Here is a 21,583-nt window from a genome sequence, read left to right as displayed (position 1 = left end):
GTATATATGTGAAACAGCTAAATTAAGCTGATACATTTGCAGAAACAATCACAAAACACCATCCTAAATACCATATTTCTACTATATACCACTCTCACCTAACAAAAGCTTATGTCCAGATTCTCTCCTGAGTACCATGATTAAATGGGAAAGAGAAGGAAAAAACTGTACCAGCCATGTATCATCATAACCTCGTTTCCTTCAAAATCAGAGGACTTAGAGCTCCAAAGATTCTTAGAAATCATGTAATAAAGTTTAACTCCCATCCCCCCAATTTTACACATGAACACACTGAGGTTCAGTGGATGTGATTTGTTCAAAATCATTACAGGTAGCAAGTTACCAAGCCAGGAGCTGTGACTAGATCATCTTTCTCCAATTTCAATGTTCTTTCCACTACACCACACTCCCTTATTGATTATGGGGATTTATGAGTTTTTGTTTGTAGGACAGTTGTTCCTTTCTGTGAAACTGGTTGGTCTACATACATGGTCCACATGGTTTAGTCTCATTAGAATCTCATTAAGCACCCTTGCTCTAACAAACTGAGCTAATTATTCTAGAATCACTTAGGTCTAACATCTCAATAAAGACTATGAAATAAAATTTGAGACAAGGATTATTTTATTTTGAAAGGTAGCATCATTCTCAGCCCACGATAACTGAGGACTTGCTAGTTTGCAAGGCACTGTACTTAAGACAATGTCACTGTATGGAATACAAGGCTCATAATCTACTTGGGCGAACAGGTTACAGACAGACAGACCCACAACACTTGGTGCCGCATGTCCAGGGCCAAACGAACGACCTGGACAACGAGTGTTACTGGAGTTAGACACTGTCATTATATGGAATGTAACTCACAGGGCTCATAATCTACTCAGACGGACAGGATACAGACAGACAGACCAACCACAACACTTGCTGCCACATGTCCAGGGCCAAATGAACGACCTGGACAACGAGTGTTACTGGAGTTCAGGGGGAAAGCGTGGTCATTAAGGAGGACCTTCCCCAACAAGATGGGCTTTTTGGAGGGGCTTACGAGAAAAAGCCAGGATTCAGACCAGTGGAGAGCAGGGGGAGGGCATTCCCGGCCAGGGGAACAGCTTGAACAAAGGCACAGGAGGACCGCACATGTTATTTTGGGGGAACAATGAATAACCCGGTTTACCTTCTAAAAAGTGCTCGATGGAAAAAAAAAAAAAAAAGTAGTGGGAGACAGGCTGCAGAAGGAGATGGGGAAGGCTTTCAATAGGAGGCTAAGCTGGAGTCAGCAAGGAGCCCCCGAAAAGAGGGGGTGGCGGATAACAGAACTGGGGGTAGAGGAGGGAGGTGGTTACGCGGATAACAGAACTGGGGGTAGAGGAGGGAGGTGGTTACATGTACAAAATGGCATTTTGTCCAAAACACAAAGCAGAGCAGGAATGTTCCAAAAATACGCCACCGCTAAAAATAAAAGTAGCTCCGAACAAAAGCTGAGAGACTGCTAAGAAGCTCCAGAAGGGAAATTGGAAGTATCCCAGATCGATAGATACGGGACAGCCCGTGTGGGGCTGCCCCGCCGAAGGGAGGCATTTAAAAAGTCCCCCCCCCCCCTTCTCCTTTAGTATCAATGCACCAGATGCACAAACGGACTTGGGACCACGTCCCCCTTAAGCCCCCGAAAGCAACACCTTGAGCCCCATTAAACACTGTCCAACGGCCCGACCCGCTCCCACACTTGCAGGAAGGAGCACCCTGACCAAGCTGCAGGCGAAGGGGTCTGCGGACCCGGGGGAGGCCACGGGGGAAACGGGACAACAAGAGGAGGAGGCGGCCCGCCGGCCCTCGCCCACCCCCCGGGCAGCCTCGCCCACCCCCCGGGCAGCCTCGGGGGGCAGCCTCGCCCACCCCCCGGGCAGCCTCGGGCTTCCTTTAAACCCCTCGTTCAAGAGTCGCTCGGGGCTCCGGAGGAGGAGGCAGAGCCCGCCTCCGCGGCCCAAGGCCCGCTGGCCCCGGGGCACTCACCCCCACGGCCCCTCCGGCGCCCCCGGAGCGAGGCCGGTCCCGGGAAGACCAGGTAAACATGCCGGGGGAGGGGGAAGGCGGAGACACGCCCGCCGGAGGGGCGGCGCAGGAGTGCGGGCCCCCGGCACTCCCGGGGCTGGGAAGCGGCGCGGCCCCTGTCCCGTCCCGGCCCCTGTCCCGTCCCGGCGCAGGGCGCCAGCGGCTCCTGCTCTCGCCTCGCCCCCGGCCCCTCACCTGCCCCCTCCCCGCGCGCCCGGGTACCTGGGGGCGGAGGCGGCGGCGGCGGCGGCGGCGGCGGCGGCTCGTCCCGCGGAGCTGCTGGGCCCCGGCCTCCCTCCTCCGCGCCTCGCCCGCCCTGGGCCTGGGCCCGCGCCCGCTGCGGCCGCCTCCGCCTCCGCCTCAGTCAGGACATGGTCCCGTCAGGCCCGACCGCGGCCCGGAGGAGCAGGAGGGGACGGGGACGGCGGGGGCGGACGGGCCCGAGGCGGCGGCGGCTGCAGGGACAGCGGGGGCTCGGGGCGGGTCGTCTTCTCGGGGACCCAGCAGCGGCAGCAGCAAAGGAGGTCGAGGCACTCAGGGAGCAGCGGCGGCGACGGCGGCGGCGGCGGCGGCGACAACGTCAAGGCCCAACCTGCGCGCAGGGCCGCCTCGTCATTGGCCCCGCCGCAGCACGCACGTAGCCAATGGGCGGGCGTCTCTTTCGGCGCCGAGGGGCGGGGCCGGCGCCCGGTGTGGTGACGTCATCCCGCCCTCCGACGGCCCCGCCCCGGGGCAGCTGATTGTGAGGCGGTTGGTTACTGAGCTCTCCGACTCCTCGGCCCCGCCCCCATGATCCCCTCCCCCTTTCTCACCCCTAGATGCTCCGCCCCCTCTCCCGCTCCTCCCCTTTCCCAGCTGCTCCCCCCTCCTTACTCTCTCTCACCAGTTGCTCCGCCCCTTTCCCGCCCCTCCCCCCTCATTCCAGCTGTTTTTCCCTTCACCCCTTCCTCAGTTCCTGCCTTCTTCCCTCCCTCCCCAGCTCCTCCCCAGCTCCTCCCCAGCTCCTCCCTAGCTCCTCCCCCTCTCCAAGCAGCTCTTCCTTCCCTCAACCCAGCAGTTTCTGTGCTCACCCCAGTAGCTTCTCTCCCCCCCCCCCCCCCCCCCCCCCCCCCCCCCCCCCCCCCCCCCCCCCCCCCCCCCCCCCCCCCCCCCCCCCCCCCCCCCCCCCCCCCCCCCCCCCCCCCCCCCCCCCCCCCCCCCCCCCCCCCCCCCCCCCCCCCCCCCCCCCCCCCCCCCCCCCCCCCCCCCCCCCCCCCCCGCTGCTCCCTTGACCCTCCCAGCTGCTCCTCACTTTACCTGTCCCTCCTCCCTCATCTCACCTGCTTCTCTCCTTCCCCTCCGTCATGCCAGCTGCTCCTCCTGCTCTCCTTCACCCCAGCTGCTCCTCCTTCCCCTTCCCCATTTCAGCTGCTCCTCCCTCCCCTTCCCCATCTCAGCTGCTGCTCCCTCCTCCTCCTCACCCCAGCTGTGCTTCTTCCTTCCCCCCTTCCCATCTCACCTGCTCTCCCATGCCACCTGCTCTGCCCATCCCCTCCTCTCTGCCTCCAACAGCTTCCCCATCACAGATCTCTCTCCCCACTCGCCCTCCTCCCTTTTCCTCCTCCCCTCTGTGTGCTTCCCAAGGCCTCTTGCCCCTTTGCAGTTCCTCTTCCTCCTTCCCTTTTCTCAGTTTCCTCCCCATTACCCCCACTCTTCCCCCTCCTGCACCCTCCCCTGCAGGTAGATGGCCCCAGGGATAAGATGCGTGTGAGTATGCAGACCTGAGCTAACTCGAATTGTTAGCTGTGTGAAGCTGGAGCAGGCCACTTAATCTCTGTCTGCCTCAGTTTCCTTATCTGGACAAAGGAGGTAATGATAGCATCCGCCTCCCAATGTTGTAGTGAGGATCAAATGAGTATTTGTAAAAACCATTTAGCACACAGCAGGCACTTAATAAATGTTTATTCCTTTCCCTTCCCCCCTTGTTTTCCTGGCTCCTAATATAGGGTCTTGCATATGGTAGGCCCTTGATAGGTTGTGATGGTTAGGGTTACACTAGATCTCAGGAAATGTCAAGCAGCCAGACACCTTAGCTTAGAGACCTGAAACTTGAATACAGGAAAGGGTCAATTAGAATATTTTGTGGCATCTCTCCATTGGAAGGAATTTCAGAAGTCCTTTAACCCAAACCCAAAGTAAGGGTCCCCCCCTTGTACCTGAAATTGGAGATTCTGGCGCCCACCAAACCCCAGGAGGAGCAATGGCTCGAGAGCCCTGAGCCGCTTTCCCCATTAGCATCTTCCTTATAATATGGATGAACCAGGAACTCTAAGACATCATCAGCCTCTTTAACTCAGGGATGCTCCAGTCAGCAAAGAGCCCTTGGTAGGCCAGAACCTGCATCCCATTAGCAGAAGCTCCTGCTGCCTGACTTTAGAACACCCCCAACCACTTCTGCACAGCTAAAACATCCCAAAACATGCACTTCCTGAGGGCTCCCTTCAAAAATCCTCAGCTCAGAAGGGGAAGGAAACCTCCAGGCCACAGGAGTACTTCCATATGACAACAGGACATGGAGGGGGGGTTATCATAGGACAGGCAAGTTCATAGGATAACAAGATCATAGAAGAGCCAAGTTCTCAGTAAGGGGATGGTGGCTCTTTCATGTATGACTTCAAATCTGTGTTTGAATTGCGTCTTTGCAAATCAGCAGAGGATCTTCTGATTTGGCCAAATCACATGAATTCAGGCAGAAAAAAACTTCCATTAATCATGGCCATCCTTTTGTGAAGATGTTAAGGGATCAAGTCACCAGATGTCCAAAAGAAGGGAGATGCTTAGACCAAATCATGGATCTGATAATCAGGTAATCAAGCAAATCTTGATCACAACTGACCCATTAAAGGGAAAGAATGGATAAATGAAAATTGGTTATTACATCTTGACTGAGCGAAGTACCAGCTGGAGACTAAGAAAATGAATATAAACACGACACAAACTTTTCCCTCAAGGAGCTTACAATTTAATAAAAAGAGAGAGCACAAAAAATATATGTACACCTTGTTTCAAGTTGAGTTGACACTAGGATTCCAACAGTATGGTGCCTACTTTTTCATTCTGCAAATTATTTACAAAAATAATCTCCACGCATGTACACTGGGAATCCTTGATGAAGGTATGGAAAGGAAACATTCTTTATATTCACGTGATTGGTTGAAAGGTCACTATGGTCATTGTTAATTAAAAAAAAAAAAAAAAAAAAAAAGGATTTTGATTCAGTAGAGTAAAATGTTGCCCTAAAGTCCCTCCCACACCAACATTGTATTTCCTATGCACATGTCAAAATTATACCAAGTATGTATGCTGGTAAATGGTACAGTATGAAATTTAAAGGGCTATCTGGATTATTATCAAGAGAGGCAGAAAAAGGAGCGATACATGCTCACCTAAAATGATGCTGTAACAATTTCCAGTGTTTTTTCACTAGATGTTCCTGCATTTAGGTGAAATGACAATAATTTCAACAAGCCCTGTTTACCAAACCACACCAAGAAAACAAAAACAAAAACAAGCCAGAAAAAGTAGGTTCTCATCTGTTTAAAGATAAAGATAAAGCAATATAAAACTAGAGAAAAATTATAAAAATATTAAAAATTATAAAAAGAAATGTCTTACAATTAAAACTGAATTACTTAGTTAAGAAATGGGAAATGGAAGAAGGAACAGACATTGACAAAAATTAAAACCAATAAGTTGATTGCAAAGCCATCTCCATCAGCAGGCCACCAAAAAGACCTCAATCAGCAAAACATTTGATGTTCTTTCAAGTGAAGAGATATGGCAGCTGAGGACAGTGCCAGTTTAGAACACAAGCACATTCATCAAATCTTACAGCAAAGGAGCATGGAAGATCATGAACAGTCACCTCACCCAACACAGCTCTTGTCGCCATCAAGGAAAGCAGAAGTACCCTCTTGGAACTCAAGCATCACAGCCTTGGTTGCACTGCCAAAGGGCATAGAGATGGCACTAAAGAAAACAGACTGAAAAAGGACATAAATGAGACCACATGTATGAAGAGCAGGTTCAGTCTAGAGAAAATACATTTCGTGAGCATTGAATCATCAATTCTCAAAGCATATAAAAAAAAAGAAAAAAAAAAGAAAAGGATGTAAAAGGCATGGAAAATTTTCCCAAACTTTTTAATTCACTTCTTCCCCAAAGAAATGCAACTGAGAGGGTAGCCTCTGGACTACCCACCCATTTGACTACCTTCCCATCGATATCGATGGGAAGGTAATCTACTACATAAGCATCAAGGATGCTCTGGGTGGGAGTATTAGAAGAGACTAGGAAGGCTTTCACGAGTAATACTGACTGAAAAAAGTATCAAAAATACAAGATTCCACTGAGCACATTCTTTGTGGATTGTAAAACAGCACTGGATTCCAGAGAAAGGTGACAGTCATACAAGACTACTTGAAAGCAGCTAAGCCTTGTTTGTTACCATCAAATTTGAAATAAAACAAGATGACATGCTCACCAAAGCATTCTCTATCATCCCAGAAGAGGCCCAGTGCAGAGGCCAAGGATGATTCCTAATAAATGATGGGCTTCTCCAGATGTCCTTATTTCCAAATGACATTATGCTGACTGAACTCCAGAATACTGCAAAGCGTCCTAAATGAGATATATCATCACACAACAGATTTCAGTCTTACCTATTTCCATGGGGGGAAAACCGAGTGAAAGTAGAACCAAGAAAATAATTGTATATGGCAAATAGATGATTATGGGATGATCAGCTCTAATGGACATGGCTCTTTTCAGTAATGAGGTGATTAAGGCCCATTCCAATAGACTTGTGATGGAGAGCACCATCTGCACCCAGAGAGAGGGCTGTGGGGACTGAGTATAGAGCACATCACCTTTTTTGTTGTTTGCTTGCTTTTTTCCTCATTTTTTTTCCTTTTTGATCTGATATTTGCTTCTGCAGTATGATAAATGTGGAAATGTGTATAGAAAAATTACACATGTTTCACATATGTTGGATTATATATTATATGACTTGCTGTCTAGGGGAAAAGGGGGGAAGGAAGGAAGAAAAATTTGGAAGACAAGGTTTTGCAAGGGTAAATGCTGAAAACTATCTTTGCATATATTTCGAGAAAAAAAAAAAGCCATGTTTTTTAAAAAGAAAAACCAAGTGAATTAAGATGTCTATGAGCTGTTCTATCAGTACATGTATTTTGAATAGACTTTTACTTGAACAATCTTTTAAACAAAGATTGACTTGAGCTCATTATGGAATGGAAGACGAGAGCAGACTGAGTCATATTTGGAAAATTACAGTTTTGTTAAAGGTTTCAAACTTCTCCATCAAGTAAAACCGACCTTTCTAACACCAATATTCTTCCAATAACTATGCCCAAAGGGCTATAAAATTCTGCACAACCTTTGATCCAGCAGTGCTATTACTATGTCTTTATCTCAAAGAAATCATAAAAGAAGGGAAAGGATCCACATGTGCAAAAATGTTTATGGCAGTTCTTTTTGTGGTGGCAAGGAACTGGAAAATGAGTAGATGCCCATCAATTGGAGAATGGCTGAATAAGTTATGGTATATAAAAAGAATAAAATATTATTGTTCTATAAAAATGAACAGGCTGCTTTTTGAAAGGTCTGGAAAGGTTTACATGAATTGATGTGCAAGCAGAACCAGGAAAACACGATACACAGCAACATCAAGTCTGTGTGATGAGCAACATGACAGACTTGGTTCTTCTCCAAGGCAATTCCAATAAACCCTGGATGGAAAATGCCATTCAAGTTTACCTCTCAGATCTGTGGAGAAGAAAGGAATTTGTGGCCAAAGAAGAATTTGAATACATTATTGAATGCAAAATGGATAATTTTGATTACATTAAATTAAAAAGTTTTTTGTACAAACAAAACCAATGCAGATAATATTAGAAGGGAAGCAATAATTTTTTTTTAATTTACATTCAAGGGTTCTGATAAAGGCCTCATTTCTAAAATATATAGAGAAGTGATCCAAATTTATAAGAATTCAATCCATTCTCCAGTTGAAAAATGGTCAAAGAATATGAACAGGCAATTTTCAGATGAAAAAGTTGAAACCATTTCTAGTTACATGAAAAGGTGCTCTAAATCACTATTGATCAGAGAAATGCAAATGAGGACAACTCTGAGGTAGTACTACACATCTCTCAGAATGGCCAAGATGATAGGAAAAGATAATGATGAATGTTGGAAAGGATGTGGGAAAACTGGGACACTGATACATTGTTGTTGGAATTGTGAACCATTGATTCAGCCATTCTTTAGAGCAATTTGGAACTACACCCAAAGGGTTATCAAACTCTGCGTATCCTTTAATCCAGTAGTGTTTCTACTGGGCTTGTATCCTAAAGAGATCATAAAAGGAGGGAAAGGAATCCCCCCATGTGCAAAAATGTTTGTGGCAGCTCTAAACTGGAAACTGAGTGGCTGCCCATCAACTGGAGAATGGCTGAGTAAGTTATAGTATATGAATGTTATGGAATATTATGGTTCTATAAGAAATGATCAGCAGGATGATTTCAGAGAGGCCTGGAGAGACTTACATGAACTGATACTAAGGGAAATGAGCAGAAGCAGGAGACCATTATATATGGCAATAGCAAGAATATATGATGATCAATTCTGATGGATATGACTCATCAACAATGAGATGATTTAGACCAATTCCAATGAACTTGTGAGGAAGAAAGCCATCTGTGCCCAGAGAAAGGATAGTTGGAACTGAATGTGGATCACAGCATTTTCACTTTTTTGTTATTGTTTGCTTGCGTTTTGTTTTCTTTTTTTCCTTTTTGATCTGATTTTTCTGGAGCAGGATGATATTTTTGGAATTATTATAGAGGAATTGCACATGTTCAACATATATTGGATCACCTGCCAACTGAGGGAGGGAGGGAAAAAATTAGAACACAGGGTTTTCTAAGCATGAATGTCAAAAACTATCCATGTATATATTTTGAAAATAAAAAGCTTTAATTAAAAAAAGAAAATGCCATCCACATCCAGAGAGAGAACTATGGAGACTGAATGTAAATCAATACTTGCTCTGTTCACTTTTTTTTTTCCTTTTTTATCTGTTTTTTTTTTTCTCATGGTTTTTCCCTTTTGTCCTGACTTTTCTCTCCTAATAAAATTCATAAGGAAATATGTTTTAAAATGTATGCATGACAAAAAAAATTCTTCCAATGCTGTTGTATGGAATGAGGAATACTAGATTTCTAAGATCTGAAATAAGAATGACGCAAAAGGCACTAGAGGGATATACATGATAGGTACGAACAGACTTTTTTGTTGCTCAATTATATGGTGATGTTCAACTCTTGATGACCCCGTGCACTATGTCATGTCAAGCCCTTCTATCCTCCACTTTCTGCTAAAGTCTGCCCAAGCTCATGTTCATTGTTTTCATGACACTATATATTCATCTTATCCTCTGCCATCCTTTTTTCCTTTTTATTTCAATCTTTCCCAACACTAGAGTCTCTTCCAATGTGTCTTGTCTTCTCATTATGTGATCAAAGCATTTAAGCTTCAGCTTCAATATTTGTCCTTCCGATGAATAATTTTTCTTTATGTATTGATTGATTTGATGATCTTGTTGTCCATGGAACTCTCAAAAGTCATTTCTAGCACAACATTTCAAAAGCATCAACTCTGCAATGCAGGCTACATAGCATTGCAAATGAGAAATTACAAAGGAAAGATGATAAAGATGTTAAGAAATATATATGACTAGGGGGGAAAAGATAGGCCAGGCATGGATCAAGAATTAAAGGAAAGGGGCATTTAGGTGGCAAAGTGGATAGAGCACTAGGCCTGGAAGCAGGAGGATCTGAGTTCAAATCCAGTCTCAGGTACTTGATCCTTACTAACTGGGATCCTGGGCAAATCACTTTTGCCAAGTTATCTCACCAAAAATTAAAAAGAGATGAACTGTCTCTACTAGTATCCACACAATTTCAGTATCATTCATGGAAAATCCCTTGTTATGTTGGGTGAAAAGATCCTGGGGCAAATTATTGGAAGAATACAGGTGAAATTCACACAGGATAGTCAAGTATGGACTGACTATGATCTTCATTTGGCAGCAATTCCCACAACTGAAGAGATCACAAATCCATTGTATATCATTGATGGACAATTTGTTCATCAAGAGGCTATCGATCTATAGCTATATCTTGGACAGATATTGTGGATGGCCAGTGAATTGGGCATAAAAATCAAATAGGAGGAAGATAGTGGAGTGGATTACTTCTGAGTTATGAATTTTCCATACTTCTAATGACCCTTCCCAAAATGAAGGTTTACCTTTTCAACATAAATATTCTTTTAGTGATATTGTATGATTATAGATCATGGCATACTCAGTCTCTTCACATAAAAGTTGTAGGTGACCGAGAAAGCAAAAAGAACCAGACAATTGGTGTAAATAAGTGGCCATGTTATAGGAGAATCAGAGGAACATAAGAAAACCAGTATAGAAGAAGCCATTAAAATGATAGGTCTATAAGGGAAGAATTTATGACCAAACAAGAGATAGAGAACATTATGAAATGCAAAATGGATCATTTTGATTACATTAAAAAGGGGTTGGACAAAATATAGCCAGGATTAGAAGGAAAACAAAAACCTGGGAAACAATTTTTCTAGTATTTCTAATAAAGGCCTCATTTCTCAAACATATAGAGAACCGAGTCAAATTTATAAGAATACTTGTTATTCCCCAATTGATAAATGATCAAAAAATATTAACAGGTAATTTTCAGATGAAGAAATTAAAGTTATCTGTAGTTATGTGAAAAATGCTCTAAACCACTTTTAATTAAATAAATTCAAATTAAAACAACTCTGAAGTACTACCCTCACAACTATCATATTGGCTAATATGACAGATGTGGGAAAACTGGGACACTAATGCACTATTGGAGTTGTGGTCCACATTCTGGAGAGCAATTTGGAACTATGTCCAAAAGGCTGTAAAACTCTGCATACCACTATTAGAACTGTATCCCAAAGAGACTGTAAAAAAGAAGTGAAAAGGACCCATATATACAAAAATATAACAGCTCTTTTTGGTGTAGCAAAGAACTGGAAATAGGATTACTTATCAATTTTGGAATGGCTGAGTAAGTTGTGCTCTATGAATATAACAGAATACTATTATTCTATAAGAAATGATGAGCAGGCTGACTTCAGAAAAACATGGAAATACTTACATGAACTGATGCTGAGTGAAGTGAGCAGAACCAGGAGAACATTGTACATAGTAACGGCAACATTGTGCAATGATCAATTTTTGATAGATTTAGCTCTTCTCAGCAATGCAATGATCCAAGACAATTCCAAAAGACTTGGGTTGGAAAATGCTATCCATATCCAGAGACTGTGGAGACTGAAGGTGGATAGAAGCATAGTATTTTCACCGTTTTGTTGTTGTTTGTTTTTATTTTTCTTTCTCTTTTTTTTTTTTCCTTTTAGTTTGACTTTTCTTGTACAACATGACAAATATGGATGGCCACATCTAGAGAACTATGGAGTCTGAATGTAGATTGAAGCATACTATGTTCATTTCTTTTCTTTCTCATGATTGTCCCCTTCTGATTTTTCTTTTACATATAACTAATATGGAAATATGTTTAACAAGATTGTACAAGTATAACATTTATCAGTTTGCTTACTGTCTTGGGGAAGATGGAGGAAAGCGAGGGAGGGAGAAAAATTTGGAACTTAAAAATCTTACAAAAATTGATATTATTGAAATTGATATATATTGAAAATTATTTTTACATGCAAATTAGAAAAATGCTATTAAATGCAAAAAAAGAGTAAATTACATTGTCATTGAGCTTTCTAAAATGGATGTCAGAGCCCATCAAGGTTATGCTAAATAATCATGGAACTTAATTGAACAATAGTTTTATCTTTGGTGGGGAAGAGTGTTTAGAGGAGGTCAAGCAGTTAGGGGAAGGCCTGGTCCACAGCACAGGATAACTAGTTGTTAGAAAAAGACAGGGTTAGCCTGGAGAAACATAGACTGAATTTTCCTTTCAAGGGCTGTCATGTTCTGCAGAAGGGATTTGATTTCTACTTCCCTCTAGACAGATGAACCAGAAGCAGTGGGTGGAAGTGGCAAAGAGGCAAATTTAAATTTGATGCTAGGAAAATCTTAACAGTGAGAGCTTTGCCCAGGTTCACTGGGCTGCCTTAAGTGACTGGAGCCCCTACCCTTCCTCCAAGGTCTTCAGGCAGAGGCTAGATGACCATTTGTTGGTTTATGTGATAGTGGGGATTCCTTGGATTTATGTCTAGGACTGGAAGACCAAGGAGAGGTTTTCAAGCAGAGGCCAGTTGATCATTTACTTGTTCCCACTTGCTGGTTTGTGTTATTTAGAGCAGGGATTCCTTGGGTGTATGGGTAGGACTAACTAACTGATGAGAGGTTTTCAAACAGAGGCCAGATGACCATTTGTTGACATTTACTAGTGGGGATTCCTTTGGTGCATGGGGAAGACTAGATGGCCAATAAGGTCCCTTGCCGCTTTTCAATTCTGTCATTCTGTGATCGTAATCGAAAGAGACCTGGCCCATTTTCAGTCCTAGTCTGTTTGACTTGGGACAAGCCAGTTCACTTCTGTAACACCCAAATTATAGAACTTGGGTTCTAATTATTACGTATCTGCATCAGTAGGCATATTCTAACCAGGAATTTTCATTAAATCAATCACAGTTCCTGGCCAAAAAAAATTTAAAATCCCCATTAGATCATAGGCACTTAATAAATCTTATTGAATTGAATTTAATATGAATTGAAAAGAGATAAAACAGGGTGGATTAAAAAAAAAAACAATCTTTTCCATAATGAGAATTGTCTCAAAGTTGAAGGGGCTGCTTTAAGATGAAGTAGGTTCCTCCTCACTTAAGACTTTCAAGCATACATTAAAACACAGACCACATATGGGTCAGTAGTAGAGGCTCAAATTAAGGTTGGACTGCAAGATCTCGGAGATCCCTTCTAACTCAGAGATACCATGGTGATGCAAAGTTCATTCTTCAACAAAGGGACACAGAATGCATCTCACCCTATGGGTTCAAGGACAGTCACAGAAATAGAGTGTCCCTTTCTTTCCTTCTCATTTCGTTTTGGAGTTTGGAAAATTCAAGTTGAATTTCTATATTTCTCCTTTACCTTGCTCAATTCTTGAGAAGGCTAGAAGTCATTTGAATCAACTCCTTTCATAGAAAAGACAGAGATAGATCTGGAGACATAGAGGATCATAGAATTGGGATCTGTATGGGATCTCCTGGTGCTGTATGGGATCCCCTGGTGCACACTATAGGCAGAAGGCATCTCCACTATGACATGACCAACAAAGTGATGATTCATCCTCTGCTTACAGACCTCCAAGGACTCAGAGCCTTTGCAGGCAGATGGCCCGAGTCACATTTACAGCCTCGTTCTGCCCTTGGAGGTTAAGCAAGACAAATCCAGGCTCCTTTTCTCCTGGATGGCTTGCCAATATTTGAAGCAACAACCTCATCTCAGGTTGTACAACACCATGTAGCAGACTAGGATCAGAATCAAGGTCTCTGGGTCCAAACCATTGATCTTTCAATGCTCAAGGTTGAGTCTGCTTTGCTATGTCTAGTTTTACAAATGCCACGGGAGCTACTTAGGACACTGCACGGGAGGGGAAAAAGGGATAAAAAAATCATCATCATATGGTAAGTGATATCCAGAGAGAGAACTCTGAAGACTGAATGTAGATCAAAGCATCGTATTTTCATCTTTTTTGTCATGGTGGTGGTTGTTTATTTGCTAGGTTTTTTCCCTTTCTCATTTTTTCCCCTTTTAATCTGATTTTTTCTCAGCATGACAAATATGGAAATGTGTTTAGAAAAATTGCACACAAGTTTAATCTATTATCAGATTGCTTACTTTTTTCTTATTTTCCCCTTTTAATCTGAATTTTTTTTTTTTTTACTCAGCACGACAAATATGGACATATGTTTAGAAGAATTGCACACAAGTTTACCCTATTATCAGATTGCTTGCTGTCTTAGGGAGAGGGAGGAGAGGGAGAAAAATCTGGAACACAAAGATTTGCGAAGGTGGGTGTTGAAAACTATCTTTGTATGAATTTGGAAAAATAAAATACCATTAAGACTAAAAAAAAAAAAGAATTATTGTTTGAAAAAATAATCATCATAAATTTGCCCTTCTTGAGAGGCAGCTGTGCTGGTAGCAGCAGGAGTTTGCTTACCTTATTTTCTGCAAATGTCAAGTCTATCAAATGCAAAAGTAACCCCTTTTGTGCTTTTAGACATTGTCAGCATGAGCCTTGGAAGGCTCTTCTTTTAGACTTCAATAGAATTCTGCCATCTCACTCATCTTATTACAATTATTTCCACTGTTTTAAGCAAGACCATGTCATCTGGTCCTCCTCCTGGACACCTGCCCTAGATACCTTTTGGAAAACCTATTTATCTCGAAAAGCTCAAATGTGCAAGTGAAGCATCAGACTGAATTAGATGGCTCTGACCACCAGACAGCCTTAATAAAAAATACAGTCTCATCCCCGTGAGTAGGAAAAGTTATACACAGCACGATTGCTCTAGAAACTGGAGTGAGAAACTTAAAATCTACAACCAGAAGTTGCACTGATCTAGGTTCAATTAATTATAAAATCCATTTTAGTTTTGTTTATTCAAACAAATATTTGTGAAGCTCTAATAAAAGTAAAGCTTTTGAGGGTAGGAACTATTTTGTTTTTGTTTTTTTCTTTATATCTTTAGAGCCATCACCCTCAGGAAACTTTCCTTGAGACCCTTCCCTAAGATGTAGCCCCCTTTGTTCTTACAGCATGTGATCTACACTTTTCCTTCACAGGGACACTGCTTTCTTTCTCTCAGACTGTAAGTTCCTTAAAAGGAAGGCTTGCATCTTATCCATCTTTGTATCTCAGTGCCCAGAGCTTTGCACCTAACCATGGGAATAAATATTTGGTGAATTGAATTGAAGGTAGAAAGGAGAGTAAAATAAATCACTGAGGAAACAAATATACCAATTAGGGAAGAGAGGGAAGAGAAGATCCATTTATATAGTTCCTACTATGTGCTGGGCACTGTAACAAGTGTCTTACAAACATTTGATACAGTAATCCCGAGAGGGAAGACCTGGTTATGAACCCTGTTTTAGAGTGGAGGGACCTGAGACAAAACCAAAGAGGTTTGACTTGGCCAGGAGCACAGAGTTAGGACGTGTCTGAGGTTAGATCTGAACTCAGTTCTTTGCAGCTTCTTAAGGTACAGCTCTGTCAAAGCAACAGAATGTGTCTACCTTATTTTCTGCAAAATGGTAATTCTATTGAGTGCAAAACAGTTACTCCTTTTGTACTTTAAAACATTGTTAGCCTGAGCTTCGAAGGCAACCCTTCTTCTAGATTTCACTAAGATTCTGTCATTTCAATAATTCTGTGGCAATTTTTTATACTATTTCAAGAAAGGTAGTGCTGTCTTGGCCCAGCACTATATCTACTCTGTCATCTAATTGCTTAAATAGGAAATTCAATTCAAGAAACTTTTAAGAGCCTGTGCTCAGGTACTAGCATGCCCAGCCCAAGAAATTAATTTGCAAATATTTTGTATTTCTTTTATCTCTTATACATGTGTGTCACACACACACACACACACACACACCTGCATTGAAACTGAAGGTAGGACTCTCTAGTCATATGAAAAATGCTATAATTCACTATTAATTAGAAAAATAGAAGTTAAAACATCTCCAGAGTACCACCTCACACCTCTCAAATTGGCTAAGATGACAGGAAAAGATGATAAACATTGGAGGGGATGTGGGAAAACTGGGACACTAATGCATTGTTGGTGGAGTTGTGAAATGGTTCAATCATTCTGGAAACACATCTGGAACTATGCCCAAAGGGCTATAAAAGTACACACCCTTTGACCCACTGGGTCTGTATCCCAAGGAAAACATAAAAAGAAGGAAAATGACCCACATGTGCAAAAATGTTTGTGGCAGCTCTTTTTGTGGTAGCAAAGAATTGGGAAAGGAATGGATGTCCATCAGTTGGAGAATGGCTGAATAAGCTGTGATACACGAAGGCAAATGGAATATGATTGTTCTATAAAAATTATGAACAAGCTGATTTTAGAAAGGCTTGGAAAAATTTACATGAACTGATGCTGAGTAAAACAAGCAGAACCAAGAATATATTATACACAGTAACAGCAAGATTGTGCGATGATCAACCAAGAAAGATTTTGTTTTTCTCAGTGGTTCAGTGATCAAAAGCAATCCCAATAAACTTTGGACAGAAAGTGCCATCTGCATCCAGAAAAAAACTATGGAAATTTAATACAAATCAACACATGCTATGTTCACTTCTTTTTTCTGTATTTTCCCCTCTCATGGTTTTTCCCTTTTCTGATTTTTCTCTCCCAACATGATTCATAAAGCACTATGTATTTTAAAAAACTAAAAAGAAAAGAAACTGAAGGCAGGGACTGTTTGGTTCTATTTTTTATACCCAGAATCTTAGATGATCCCTGACACAGACTAAATGATTAATAAATGTGTTGAAAGAATGAATGAATTACAAGAAAAGGAAGTGATTTGAAAGGTCCCAGCAAAGCTGGAGTTCACCAGAAATTGCCTCAAAAACAATTTGGGCAAGGGACAAAATCAAGACTCGACCAACCTAAGAAGGAATATTAGTGATTCCTCTCATGCTGTGTAGAACTGTGCCGGGAGGTGAAACTGAAGCTGGTGTGATTCTCAATAATGGGCTGAAACAAGGAACAGGGCTCAGATGTTCCAGTCCTAGGCTGCAGAAGGTGGTTGGATTTGGTCAAAGGAATGGAGGAAAAATGACCAGAACTCAAATACAACACCAGAGCTACCGCAAGACAGTGACTTCTGAATCAGAATTTGGACAGATCCTCTACAGAGTTTCACTCCAGGTCAAGAGCAAGAGAGCAGGAGCTACATCTAGCCAACAAGCCTAAAATTGCAGGGGGAGCAAAGCCTGCACTTGGCACTGATGCCCTGTATTCAAGAATGAAAAAGACTAGATCTAGTAGGTCAAAGACATGAATCTCCTAATACAATGAATAAATATTATGAGTTATGAGAATCCCAAAAGAAAATAATTGCACAATAATTATAAGTAGAACTTCAGGTAAAACTTTTAATAGTAGATGGAAAAATGAAGGAAGAGTGGAAACCTAGGCTAAAGAACAAAATAAGAGCACGAGGAAGTCAAATAGCTTCCATAGAAGACAATTAAACCCAAGCTCTGAACCCCCTGAAAATAGAATGGAGTAAAAAGAATGCAAACAGAAATAAATCTAAAGAGTAAGAAGAGGGAGGCAGGAAATAGAAAGGCTCTGACTAAAAAAATAAAAATAAAAGACATGGCTACTATCACAAACAACTGACCTGGAAAACAGAATGAGGAGAAATGGTTCAAGAATCACTGGACTTCCAGAAAGCCACATGAATCCCAACAATCTGGTTGCCATATTTGAAGAAATTCTACAAGAAAAAATTCTAGAATTATTAAACCATAGGGCAAAAGTTCCAGGTCCCATAACCATCAAGACAGAAAACTAAGTACTTCCCCAATTCTCATGACTTAGTCCATCCAAAAGGGAAATCGTGTACAAGAGGGAAAGCAATTTCAGCTGTCTCATGTTTTAAGAGACCAACAACTTTGATTAAGGCAACAACCCAATGAGCTAACAGAAGAAACTGTTAACTCCTAATCCTAGCATAGTTTGCTCAGCGCCTTCTGCCCCATTAGCTACCATGCTCTGGTAGGGTTGTGTAACACAACACAAAGACTTGCAACAGAACTCAACTTTATAATCCTCCATCTTGTGTCATTCAGGTACAAGTACAGGAAAACTCAGGATAGCAGTTTGGGAGTGCCCTGGGCTAGAACAACACTCAGTTTAAGAACTGGGTAATAGAAGAAACTGAGTGCCAGGGTCTGAAGGAAAGAGCATCAACAGCCAGCTAAAACCAGTTCAGACTCATGAGAAGTCACATGGATAGGAATAGAGGCTGCTGAAAAGTGAATTCCCAAGCATAAGAGGTGGCTAAGATTACTGTGAGGCTCAGTCTGTAAGGAAAGAGTCATGAAAGCAGAAGCAGTCAGAAAATGAATAAGACAGGAATATTAGGGAAAAGATTAAAATTATAAAAGATCTAAGAAAGATAAAAATTCCATTAAAGGTGTTTAATAATAGCATATAAATCACCAGGGAGGACATCAGTAACATAAAATGGCCTCCAGATCATCTAAATAAATGCAAACAAGAATGAATAAATATTGTAAGACAAAGGAAAATTAATCAATCCCTGATTAAGGAGAGGACGCTCTTGAATTCTAGCACAACTCTATTTTCCTAAGTGGTTCAAGACAGAAAGCAAAACTGCACAATTGTACGGCAAAAAATAATAATAATCAGTGAAATGGAAGAACTTGAATCCAAAATGGCAAACATCATGAAACAAAAGCAAGAGAGACTTATAGATCAGTTGTGTAAATAATAGAAATGATGGAAATCTGGAAGAGAAGCAAAAGCAATAACATTCAAAGACAATATGGTTTCCATTCAAGCAAAACAAAATTAGGCCAGACAGAAAACAGAAATTATGAAGGATTATAGAGCTTCCAGAAAAACATATCAAAAAATCTGAACATCATCATGCAAGAAATAATACAAGAAAACTCTCCAGAACTTCTGAACATAGAAAACAATGGCAATTAAAGGAATCCACAGATCACTTTCAGGAAAAAACCCTAGGATGCAAACTCAAAGACACATAGAGGTGGAGTGATATGAAATAAAAAAGGGGGGAAAATGGGGGCCAGATATGCTAGGCTTTCAATATCAAGCTAAAGCACTTAAGATTGATTCTGGCCAGAACCAATGGAGAACCACTAACTTCTCTTAAGCAGGGGAATGACTCTTCAGGATAAAATTTCCATAGCTAAATGCAAAGGAGTTGGGAGAAAGGAAAGAATGAGACCAAGTAGAAGACTATTTCAATACTGTAGGCTTCAACCAGGTTGGTGGTGCCCCCAACAGAAGCAGGGAAGTTTAGAGGTAGGAAGCTTCAAGAAACTAATAAACAGGACCACCCTAACAAGTGAAACCAACGTTCATTCTCAAATCTAACCTAAGTCTCCATATCTCCCCCCCACCCCCCGCAATCAGTATAACGATGGAGTTGGGCAAAATAATCTGTTGTTTCTCAGTCAATGTGATCCTATGGGATCCTTGAGGTGTTTTCATTCACCTATAAATTCTTATTTGTACTTTCATTTGAAAACTTAAAATAAAATGAACTAAAGTTCCATTTAATAAAGTTCAAGGTTCATTAAAAACAAAATAAAGCAAACTAAAGGGAAATTGTGAATCACAAAAGTTCAGAGTCCATACCATGCTCAACCATTTGCTCCCTTCCTTCCCAGAATCTCCACTATAACTTAGCTAGAAACCTCTTCACTTAGGCCTGAGGTGCTTCCTCCCTCCTGCTGAGACCTTTTCCTGTCCACTTAATAAAGACTTGTTGATTGATTATTGATCGTTCTAGCTATTGGGACGCTCCTCCAGATCTCAAGACCAAATTTGCTTTCTTCCCATGCTCACCCACCCACCACTCCTTGTCTTCCCCTCAAGGCAGGTGGATCAGAACAAAGTTCATCAATTGGTCCCTTTCCAATCCTGGAAAGACAGCAATCACGCTCCCTCCCCTAAGCTTCTATTTTCCAAACTGGACAGCCCAGCTTCTTCACCCAACCCTTATGGGGCACGACTTCTCCCGTGGGGAGCCTCCCCTGGTCACGCTCCAGCTTCTCGCTGTGCACAGAACTACGGCACTGGCCCGAGGCAGACTCAGGCATGGAAACCACTGCTTAGTTATCAGAAAATCAAGGGCTCCTCTTATCCATACATGTTAAAAACTTACAGAGCTTTAGAAAAGTAGAGGCGGAGCCTTTGAACTGGGAGAGAGTGAGCCTGCTAAGGTCCTGAGTGTTCAGGACAGCAAGTCTTGGCGTTGATCCTCGGGATTCCTACCTTACTCCAAGGGTCCCGTCCAGAAGTGTCCTTCCAAGGACAGAATTTGATGATAGAGGAGATAGAACACCACCAGCAGCCCTAGACCTGAGCTTGTCTTTGAATTAAGCTGTTTTACCTTCTGGCTTTCTACTGTAACATAAACAGCAAGGCTAATATTTGGGAAACAGGAACAGACTGATTCTTCTCTATGTCATTCAAGAGGACACAACTCCTAAGCTTCCCACACTTTCCACACTGGCCCTCCAATTATACCTTCCTCTTAAGTGTATGAACCCCACACTGGTATCCCTCCTTCCCTTCAATTCCAGTTACTTGGGGACTTACAGAGATTTTCACCAAAAACTCAGACCAGCCAGTGATGCTGAAAGCAGGAGGCCTTTATTAGGCGGGTTTGAACTCACACAGAGCAAGTATCAGGCCTAACATGGGGACACGCAGGGCAGGGGTGGGGCAGGCAAGGACAAGATCACAGAGGTGTCTGGAACCTGGTGGAGGGAACAGGTTGGGGCTGGAGGTCATAGCAGGAGTCAACAATGGTCCTACCAGAAGCTGCCTTGCCGGGGTGACCCCCCCTCCCCCCGGCTGTACCTAGCTCTCCCTAGTTGATGGGTGGGACACTCGGCTAGTCGTCACCGCCTCCACATTGGGGCATCCCATACCTGAGGACAACCTGACATAGGTGAGGACCCCCCAGATCTATAACGAGAGGAAGGCTCTCCTTTGGATGCAGCTGATTGGCTTCCCACCTCTGATGTCACAGGCAGGAGGCCACTGGGGATTGGTCAGCAGGGAGAATAGGATGGATCATGGGCCTTTCCAGATACCAGGGTTCCCCAAAAAGTGAAAGGGAAGAAGAGGGGACATGTTTGGAGGGAAGGCAACCTGCTGGCTCTGAGAGTAGACAGCTGGGCCCCAGAACTGTACTCATTTTGGGGATTATTCCCATACACTATAGTGGACAACAAGGCTGGAATTGTACATACCCACCCACTCACACCCACTCACACATCACACACACACACACACACACACACACACACACACATGGTTCCTTCTCTTGGATCTCTCCCTAGAGAAGTGAGGTAATTTCTCTGAGCCCCAGATTTCTTGCCTGTGAAGCAAGAACGAATGAGATTGACATCTGAATGAGCTTCCTCCCACTCCTAAATATGATCCTAAAACATATAAATCTTCTAGCATTGTGGACGCTAGTGAGCAAAGCTGAACTCCCATTAAAGCCATTCCCAGGGGATGATCAGACTTTTAAGAGAAGAGCAAGCTATGGATGTATCAGGACATATTCCCATTTAGCCCAGACCCAGAAAGACAATGTTTCTTTCAGGAAAATGGGTGTAAC

At 42.6% G+C, this 21,583-nt stretch overlaps 1 protein-coding gene across 1 annotated transcript in view; it reads right to left on the bottom strand.

The window, feature by feature from the left end:
* ZRANB1 (zinc finger RANBP2-type containing 1) overlaps positions 1-20,244 on the bottom strand; it is a 93,826-nt gene extending 73,582 nt beyond the window's left edge. The window contains exon 1 of the mRNA XM_031957003.1: positions 20,224-20,244. The gene's annotated coding sequence lies outside the window, so the exon portion shown is untranslated. The remainder of the gene's footprint in view (positions 1-20,223) is intronic.
* Positions 20,245-21,583: the final 1,339 nt, after the last annotated feature.

The sequence above is a fragment of the Sarcophilus harrisii genome, chromosome 2 (assembly GCF_902635505.1).
Source record: "Sarcophilus harrisii chromosome 2, mSarHar1.11, whole genome shotgun sequence".
In the NCBI taxonomy this organism is placed as follows: Eukaryota; Metazoa; Chordata; class Mammalia; order Dasyuromorphia; family Dasyuridae; genus Sarcophilus; species Sarcophilus harrisii.
The sequence above is the reverse complement of the archived record's forward strand: the minus strand, read 5'-3'. Positions and strand labels throughout refer to the sequence as shown.